The 8919-nt window shown below is 45.9% G+C and overlaps 1 protein-coding gene across 1 annotated transcript in view; it reads right to left on the bottom strand.

Annotated features, from left to right (window-relative positions):
* Positions 1 to 8919, bottom strand: part of LOC102388433 (rap1 GTPase-activating protein 1-like) — a 78793-nt gene that overhangs the window by 33766 nt on the left and 36108 nt on the right. The window lies entirely within an intron of this gene.

The raw sequence follows: 8919 nt of genomic DNA, 5'->3' as shown, positions 1-8919 counted from the left end.
GTACTACGGTACTACAAAACCGGTTAGCTCTTGACTATCTACTGGCCAGTGAAGGAGGAGTGTGCAAGAAGTTGAATTTGTCCGACTGTTGTGTCAAAATTGACGATAATGGGGAGTTAATAAAAGCCTTAGCAAATGATATGGAAAAGGTAGCACATGTTCCAGTCCAAAAATGGAATGGGTGGAAATTCGACTGGTTTCCTACAAACTGGGTTCAGGGACGGCTTGGATGGCTGAAGGGGGGCATAATAGGTCTTGCTATAATATTATCAACGATTTGTATGATCCCCATTATCATATCTTGCACCATAAACCTTATGAAACGAATTGCTAAAACAGTTGTCAAACATGAAATGCTTGTATGTTATCAGGTGCTAGCTCTCGCTGAGGACCCCTATCAAAATCTGTAGAGATAGAAAGCATCTTTGAGGGGGGAGACTGTAGTACAAATACATTAGATTTTAGACACAGGACTTGAAAGTAGACGTGATGCTTTATTTTTTTGCAATATGCTTCTGTATTTAACAGAGCTTGCTGACGGCTTATGCATATGGGTTAAGGACAGCTTTACACATAGAGTTTCAAAAACTGCACCTGTTCAATGACCTAGAATTACAAAAAGATAAGGGGTTACTAAAGGGCATTGAGTTTACCACAGCTTCCCCAACACGCATGCACCTTCATCTATCCCATAAGTTGAGTCTAACTTAAAAGACCCTGACATCCTGTGGAAACTTAGACGTAACGGTAAAATTGTGAAACTGCCAATAGTTGTAAGACACGCTACAGCTCTTTGTTTAGATAAGCTATAAAAGACCCTCAGACAAAGACTGAGGGTCGACACCGCTTTGGGTTATTCAACCCCTCTGTCGACTGATTGCGCAATCAATAAACTTGTAATGGACTCAGCCTGAGTGTGACTCCCTCCTTGAGGTGTTTGGGAAAGGCCTCCAGGGGCACGAAACTAGCAATTTGTGCAACAGCACAACTTCATTTAGTTTAATACCAAGCCAGGTATTCTCTGGGCTATTATCTAAGCCTTTAGATCTTTCAGCTACAGCAAAAGGGGGGAGGAATTCAGGAAAGAATTTAGTCCTATGCAAGCAGTAAATCAGTACTCTTTTAACATCAAGGGGCCACAGAGAAAATTCCTCTTGGGAGGCACTAGACACTGGGGAAAAGGTTGGTAAGAATACTTGATGACTCCAAGGGAATTTAGTGACAACTGTAAGCAAGAACTACTTTATTTGGATAAAAACAAGCCCCCTGACTATAACACAAATTCCTCACCTAGTCCAAACCCAAACATCAGCTCCTCAGCTGACTTCCAAAGCTTTCCCCTTACCTAAGCCCTATGCTGCTGCCAGCTAGCAGCATTTTACCTGCCTGCCCAGGGTAGCAGCAGTATCTCTTGGAAGCTCCTCCGCATCCCTCCTGCTCTGGAGCTCTTTCCTCTGCAGTCTCTAAGGTAAGCTAGTTCTGCAATAGGCACTCAGTCTCTAGGCATCTAGCTGCCTGTACTCTTGCAGCCAGCATATTCTGTGCAGTGTTCTTTTGACTGGCTGCAGGTGTTCCCCTTTCCCTTAACATGCAGCTCCATGCCTAGGCAGCTATGTTTCTTTGCTGCCTACTCTCTTTCAGCTAGCCTCTATTCAGCTGCCTGGGATCTATCTGCAACATGGTACTTTAAAAACAAAGAATGAGCCCTAGGCTCCCTGTTACAAGCTGGAACAAACGACATGTTGCCAGTGGCTCAAAAGGGGAGGTCATGGAAATCATGAGGATCAGATTCAGGAACCACTATTGCACAGGGTCCCTAATGAAGGTATACCTTAGCTAACCCTTGACTCTAAGGCCTGTAATAGAAACAGAACCTGCTGGGTATGAAACGTGTGGTATAAGGAATGTCCCTTTATGGGGCCTACAGTGGAACAGTCCAGTTTTCCCCCCGGGGTTCTCCCTGCAAGCTGTCAATGTGTGTTGCCAAATCCTGTTTCCCAATAAAGATGAAGCTGTTTATCATCCCACTGGTCTCTGCTTAATGGGGACTCGAGGACAAAACGCCAGGGGCATGGAGGTCTGAATGAGTACCCCATCCCTGGAACCCAAGGGCCTAGGAAAGCCATTATATGTTGTCAGAAGTGACCCGTCTCTCGGTGAAGTCACCAGCAGCATGCTTACAAAAAAAAAAAAAGAGCATTTCAAACCTCCACCAGCATTATCCTTTACTGGAAATCTTGGGGAGAATTGGAGGAGATGGGAACAGAAGCTTCGATTATACCTTGCAGTCACAAAGGCTGAGGAAGAGGCAGAGGATTATAAAATTGCAGTCATGCTTCACTGCATTGGGGATAAAGCCCTAGAAATTTACAACATGCAAGGTGTGTTTGCAGACCCTAATAACAAAACCCTTACAGAAGTGCCTGCAGCATTCAAGAACTACTGTGAACCCAGAAAAAAAAAAAAAAACCTTGTTTTTGACAGGTATCAGTTCTGGCAACTTAGATGCAACGAGGCTGCGTAGATGATTTTGTTACAAAGCTCAGAAATAGAGCACAACATTGTGAATTTGGACCTGCTGAGGATATTATGTTGAGGGATAAAGTTGTCTTCAGCATAACTGACTGCAAATTCAAGGAAAGGCTTTTGGAAAACCAAGGGGCAACACATAAGGGGTGCACATGTACCCCCTACAAAAAGGCAAAAAAACCCAAAAAAACTGCGGGTGGTCCACGATCCCGGCTGGCCGCTGCTACTGGCAGTGCCTGTGGGTGGTCGCCAACCCCTGGCCATCACCCTCGCCCACCACCGGTGACAGCGGCAGCGTGGTATGTGGGAGCTCCGCGCTTACCGCTGCCACACTCCTGCCACCGCCAGCGCAGCCGTGCCCCGCCAGCCTCCAGGGGCATGTGTCGTTCATGGGAAAACCTCCCTCTCACCCTAGCACAGGCTGTGGATATCTGTAGGGTAAGGCTCTCACAAAGGCCCAGGCTTGTGTTATACCTGCAGAAGCAAACCTACAAACAGTTGAGCAAAAGCGAAACTGCCATTGCGCTTTGCAAGAGCAAAACAACCCCCCCAGTGAAGTTTGCTTCACAGGAGAGCCATCAGGCTGCAAAAGGCAAAGTTTGCAAAAGGTGTGGAAGCACACACAAGCCTAGATCCTGCCCTGCTTTCAGGGAAACTTGGTACACTTTCTCTGGAGTGAATCACTTTGCAAAAATGTGCAAATCAAAGGGAGAGGCTCTAAAGTCTGAAAAAGGAGTAAGTACCCTATATATGGGCACAATGTCAGCAAAGCAGCACTCACAGACCTTTGACAACTTGAACACCTGGTATAGCACACTTATGAATGCTGACTTGCCAGTCTATTTTAATTTAGGTATTGCAGCAGAAGCAAACACTATTCTGGTAAATGTAGCAAAGGCCCTGCAAGGCAAAGTACACAAGACTCAAGCTCATGTTACAGTGGTTGCATTTGGCAGTGCACGCCTCAAACCAAAGGGTGCAATCATTACACGCTGCAAATCTGGTGCTAATGAATCCGATTTAACTTTTTATATAACAGACAATTGTGACCCAATAATACATGGTAGGGTGGCATGCACCACCTTAGACCTTATCAAATGAGTCCATGGAATGGCCCTGACAGTACCTACAACCAAGGCGGACCTTCTCCCATCTATACCCAGACGTTTTCGAAGGTTTGGGCCAATTTCCTGGTACCCACCACATCTGTGTTGACCTGGAGGTGCCACCAGTTGTGCATGGGTGTAGAAAAATTCCCTATGCACCCTTAGGCAAGTTGTAGACCACCCTTGAAACATTAGAAGCTATGGGAGTCATTACGAAGGTGACTAAGCCCACACCCTGGGTCAACACCCTTCTGATCACGCAAAAGGATGGTTCACTACAACTTTGTCTAGACCAGGGGTGTCCAACCTTTTTGAATGTGGGGCTAGATCATGAACTTTTTATCACCCAGTGGGCCGGTGAGCCATATTCAAAGACCTCACAGGAAGTGGTATCACATCACCCCCCCAAAACTAAAGTACAGTGTTTACTTTCATTTCCCGTCGCAGCACCTTGGGCCTCAGAAATTGGTTTGGAGGGCTGCATGGTGGCCCGCAAATTGGACAAGCCTGGTCTAGACCCATGATACCTTAAGGCAGTGTTGAGGCAGCACTTTTCTATTCCCACTGTAGAGGATGTGCAGAAGAATTTGTCTGGTAAAAAGCTGTTCACCATTCTTGATGAAAAGGATGGCTACTGCCAAGTCAAATTGGAAAAGAATCGGCAGAGCTGTGTACCTTTAACATCCCATGGGGACGGTACCACTTCAGTCACCTTCCCTTTGGTATTAAGTCAGCTAGCAAAGTATTCCAACAGAAGAATCATGAGTGCTTTGGTGACATCCAGGAATCCACAATCACAGATGACATGCTCATTGTGGCAGCTACCAAAGAGGAGCATGACACTATCCTGAGAGAGAGCATGTCTGAAAGGAGTAAAATTTAATAAGGATAAAATACAGTTTAGTCAACAGCGTTAGGGCCATATCATCTCAAAAGATGGTGTCAAACCAGACGATGATAATGTGGAAGCCATCAACAAGATGCCCCCTCCAACAGACAAAAAAGGCCTTCAGAGGTTTCTTGGAACCATTCACTACTTGGTGCAATACATTCCACGAGTCCAGCCCGACAGCCCTGCTGAGAGCGCTTCTCAGGAATTATGTTATTTGGCAATGGGAACCTGAATGTCAGGAAGCCCTGGATAAACTCAAGCAAACCATCACAATGGCACCTGTGCTCAAGTACTTTAACCCAGCAGAGCAGCTCAAAATCCAAGCCGACACGTCCAGCGATGGCCTAGGAGCAGGTCTGTTTCAGCAGAAGCGACCAATCACATACGCTTCAAGCACTCTAACAATCTGAGAGAAATGATGTGCAGATTGAAAAAGAACTTCTGGCAATTGTCTTTGCCATGACAAAGTTCCGCCAATATGTCTATGGCACCCAGGTATGGGTCTAGTCGGACCACAAACCCCTGGAAGCGATTTTTGCAAAGCCCATAGGAAAGGCTCCAGCATGGCTACAGATGATGCTGTTGCAGCTCCAAAAATATGACATCCAGATTCTCTATACCAAAGGCACAACGCTTGCTCCTCCCCCTGAACCTGATCTTTTCCACTCAGAAAAGGTGGTTCACGGGCTGACTGAAACAGAGCCACTCAGTGGCCAGTTACAGAAGTACACAAAGGCTGACAGGGGACTACAAGCCCTTTGAGCCCAGCATCTTAATGGACGGCCAAGCAGGCAAAAATAAGTTAGACCTGAACTAAAGCCTTACTGGCCTCTCAGAGACCAAATCCAGATTCAGGATGATTTGCTCATGATTGGACCAAAAATAATCATTCCACGCAGCACGAGGACCAACACGTTGACATCGTTTCACTCGCCCCATCAAGGCATACAAAGGTTGAAAGCACGAGCTCGACAAATCATGTATTGACCTAAGATGAATGCCCAGATCAATCAATGGATTGCAAACTGCACACCTTGTCAAGAGCTTCAACCCAGTACACAGAAACAGCCCATGATCTCACGTGAGATCCCAGACCTGCCTGGACTAAAACTGGCAGCAGACATTTTTGACCTACGGGGACAGTCTCATTTGATAATAGTCAACTATTACTCCAAGTACCACCCTGAAGTTTCACACCTGACAGACAAGAAGTAGCCAAAATGAAGTCTGTGTTTGCTCACCATGGCATACCTAAAGAAACTGTTTGTGATCATGTGCCATTTGCAAGTCACACAATGAAACAATTTGCGATTTACTGGGGCATAACCATCACCCATTCTAGTCCGGGTTATCCACAATCCAATGGTCAGGCTGAACGCACAGTTCAGACCATCAAATTAATATTTAAGACGACTTCACAGGACGGCTCAGATCTACACCTGGCTTTACTCAATCTGAGAAACACACTCCTTACAGACCGTGAGTATGCTCCAGCGCTGCTTCTGATCAGGAGACTTTTGCGCAGTACCGTCCCTGCTACAATGGTGGTGCTGACTCCTAGGCTACCATCGAATGCCTCCCACAAGTTGCGGAAACTTCAAAGGTGCCAGAAGAAGCACTGCTACTGCATGGCTGCATTCTTGCCACCTCTACAAGATGGGGAGAAAGTAAGGATGCAAACAAGTACAGGTTGGATACCTGCGTCCATTATGGCAAAAAGGGATGAACCATGTTCCTACATGGTAAAACCCCCCTGCAGTAATGTCTACAGGAGGAATAGAAGACACTTAAGAAAGGATTACTCATCAGTACCAGTAGAACATGTTGATGCACCTCAAGAGACAGCAGCAAAAACAAACATCAGAAGTAAAACCAGACACCAAAAGCAAGAGTTTTGTTACATTTCAGAGAATCCACCAGTACCCACAGAGACACCTAATGACACCACGCGAACTAAGAGTGGATGTGTGGTGAAGTTGCCTATGAAGTACAAGGACTATGTAATGGGATATCAGTAAAGGCTAGACCCCCATCAGTGAGCCAAGTGCTAGCAACCTCTAACTCAACGCTTCGGGATCGTGGAGCTAAAGTAGCTACTGATGAACATTCAACTATTTGAGAGGCAACTCCCAGAGTAAAGAAGGGGGATGTGGTATATGGAATGTACCTTGAAGGGGCCTGCAGTGGAATGGTCCAGTTTTGCCCCAGATGCTGGGTGGTGTGGGGTTCTCCCTGCAAGCTGTGAATGTGTGTGTTGCTGAATCCTGTTTCCTAATAAAGATGAAGCTGTTTATCATCCCAGCAGTCTCTGCTGAATGCTGACTTGAGGACAGAACCCCAGGGGCATGAAGGTCTGAGTGAGTACCCCAACCCTGGGACCCACAGGCCTAGGAAAAACACTATAAAAAGGGTTACCCATCAACTTAGGAAGTGATACCAGTTAGAGAAGCTGTGCCATTTTGCTAAGTAAATTCACTTGTTGGAGTCCTTCTTACTATTTTTCTGACTAGGGTTGAATATCCTCGGTCTACCTGCAAGAATCATCTAGTATCTAGGCTGTGAAGAGAAGGAGACACAGTTCTAGATGAAGTACCCCCCCACATCTGTTTGTCCTGGATAAACAAGTTTGGAAGTAGAGATAGGGATTTATGGCTCAAATCTAACCACAGCAAGTGTTTCATATGCCAGAACTGCCCCTAGCCATATGGGAGTAGTAAGAATCAGTCAGGTGAACCCAATGAACCTTTTGGATTATCTGAGAAATCAAATATGCAGGTAGGGAGGCATATATAAGAGCTGCAGGTCATGGGTCTTTCTTTAAAGGCATTAGTTATGGAATGTGCCCGTACCAGAGCTGAACTGGTATTTCTAGTTTACCTCCGCTACAAAGAGGTTAATCTTTAGATAACCCCAGTCTACAAAGAAGGGCAGGAGGACTGAGTCTTTGACCTTTCATAAAAATGCAGTGAAACAGTTCTGCTGAGTCCGTCTGCTGCAATGTTCTGCAGAAAATGCACTGCAAAAAAGTGTCTGGTGGCAGATGCACCACAATCAGCAGGGGATTGCTCCCATTTTTAGCTGGGGAAACCCTGTATAACCCCATGTTTTACACAGAAAGGTTGGAAGAACTGGGATATAGTCTGGAGAAGAGAAGACTGAAAGGGATTTGATAGCAGTCTTCCAATACCTGAAGGGTGATTGTAAGAAGAGTGGTGATAAAACTATTCTCTAGGGCTGCATTAGGACAACAGCAGTGTTCTTAAACTGAAACGAGGGAAAATTTAAGTTGGATATTAGGAAGAACTTTCTTACTGTGAGCGGGATTGAGCACTGGAACAGACTGCCCAGAAAAGTTGTGGGATTTTCATCCTTGGAGTTTTTAAGAGCACATTAGATAAAACACTTGCCTGGGATGGTTTAGATGGGCATGATGCTGCTTTGTGCAGGGAGCTGGACTACAGGGGACCTTCTGAGATCCCTTACAGCCCAACTCTCCTATGATTGTATGATTTTATGGTCCACGACAAATAATGCTGCTGGCCCGAGTCAATTTTGAGGGCTTCAGTTTGACTGTAGAAGTGTGGCTAAAGCAAATGGCCCTAAATGCTGTATGCATGACTACAAAATGAATCTTAGGAGGCATTATAATTATCATGGTCAGCAGGGTAAAGAAAGCAGTAAACATATCCCGCTACACCAGGACTGATATCAAATTAAACAATTTGATAGTAATAAACACAGCAGGAAATGTTATACAAGAAGGTCTTAAATAATCCAAACATAGACTATTACTCTTCTAGCTTAAGAATGTTAATAATACTGACTGATGTAACCAAATGCATTGAATATTTTTCTGCCATAATTAGTATATCTTCGGGTGTTGTTACACATTACTGTTAATATGTGTTAAGAGCTCTTAAAACAGGAGTTTTAATGATTAGCAGTGAGGATCATCTCTCACTCGTTTTGGGCAGCTCCTATTAAACTGCTCCACAGGCCCAAAGCCAGTTGGGAGTGCTTCTCCAGTATCCCAGGAGCACCACTCCCAGCCATTCCCAGGTGGATGCTCTATCTTCCCCCAGAGAGACAGCAGGGGTAGCCAGGGGAGCCCTAAAAGTAATAATTCCACCCCACTACACTCCCATTCCAGACTCCCTCCCTCTGCTTCCCTCCCCTCCTCCCCCTGATCTTCAGGGCTTTCCCCTGTTCCCCCCCACCCCTGGGCCCCCCTCTGCCCTTTGGAGCTCACTCCCATTCCTTCTGTCCCTCTGGGCTCCCCCTCTGCCCCACTGTGTCCCCCTGCTTACCTGTATTGCCAGTGCTGTCCTGGGGGAGCAGGCAAGGAAGGAGAACATAATTGCCTGCCTCCCCTGTTGCTGCCACTGCCAGGCT

This window comes from Alligator sinensis, unplaced genomic scaffold, assembly GCF_000455745.1.
Source record: "Alligator sinensis unplaced genomic scaffold, ASM45574v1 scaffold161_1, whole genome shotgun sequence".
Lineage (NCBI taxonomy): Eukaryota > Metazoa > Chordata > Crocodylia > Alligatoridae > Alligator > Alligator sinensis.
Note: the sequence above shows the minus strand (reverse complement) of the source record. Positions and strands in the feature narration are given on the sequence as shown.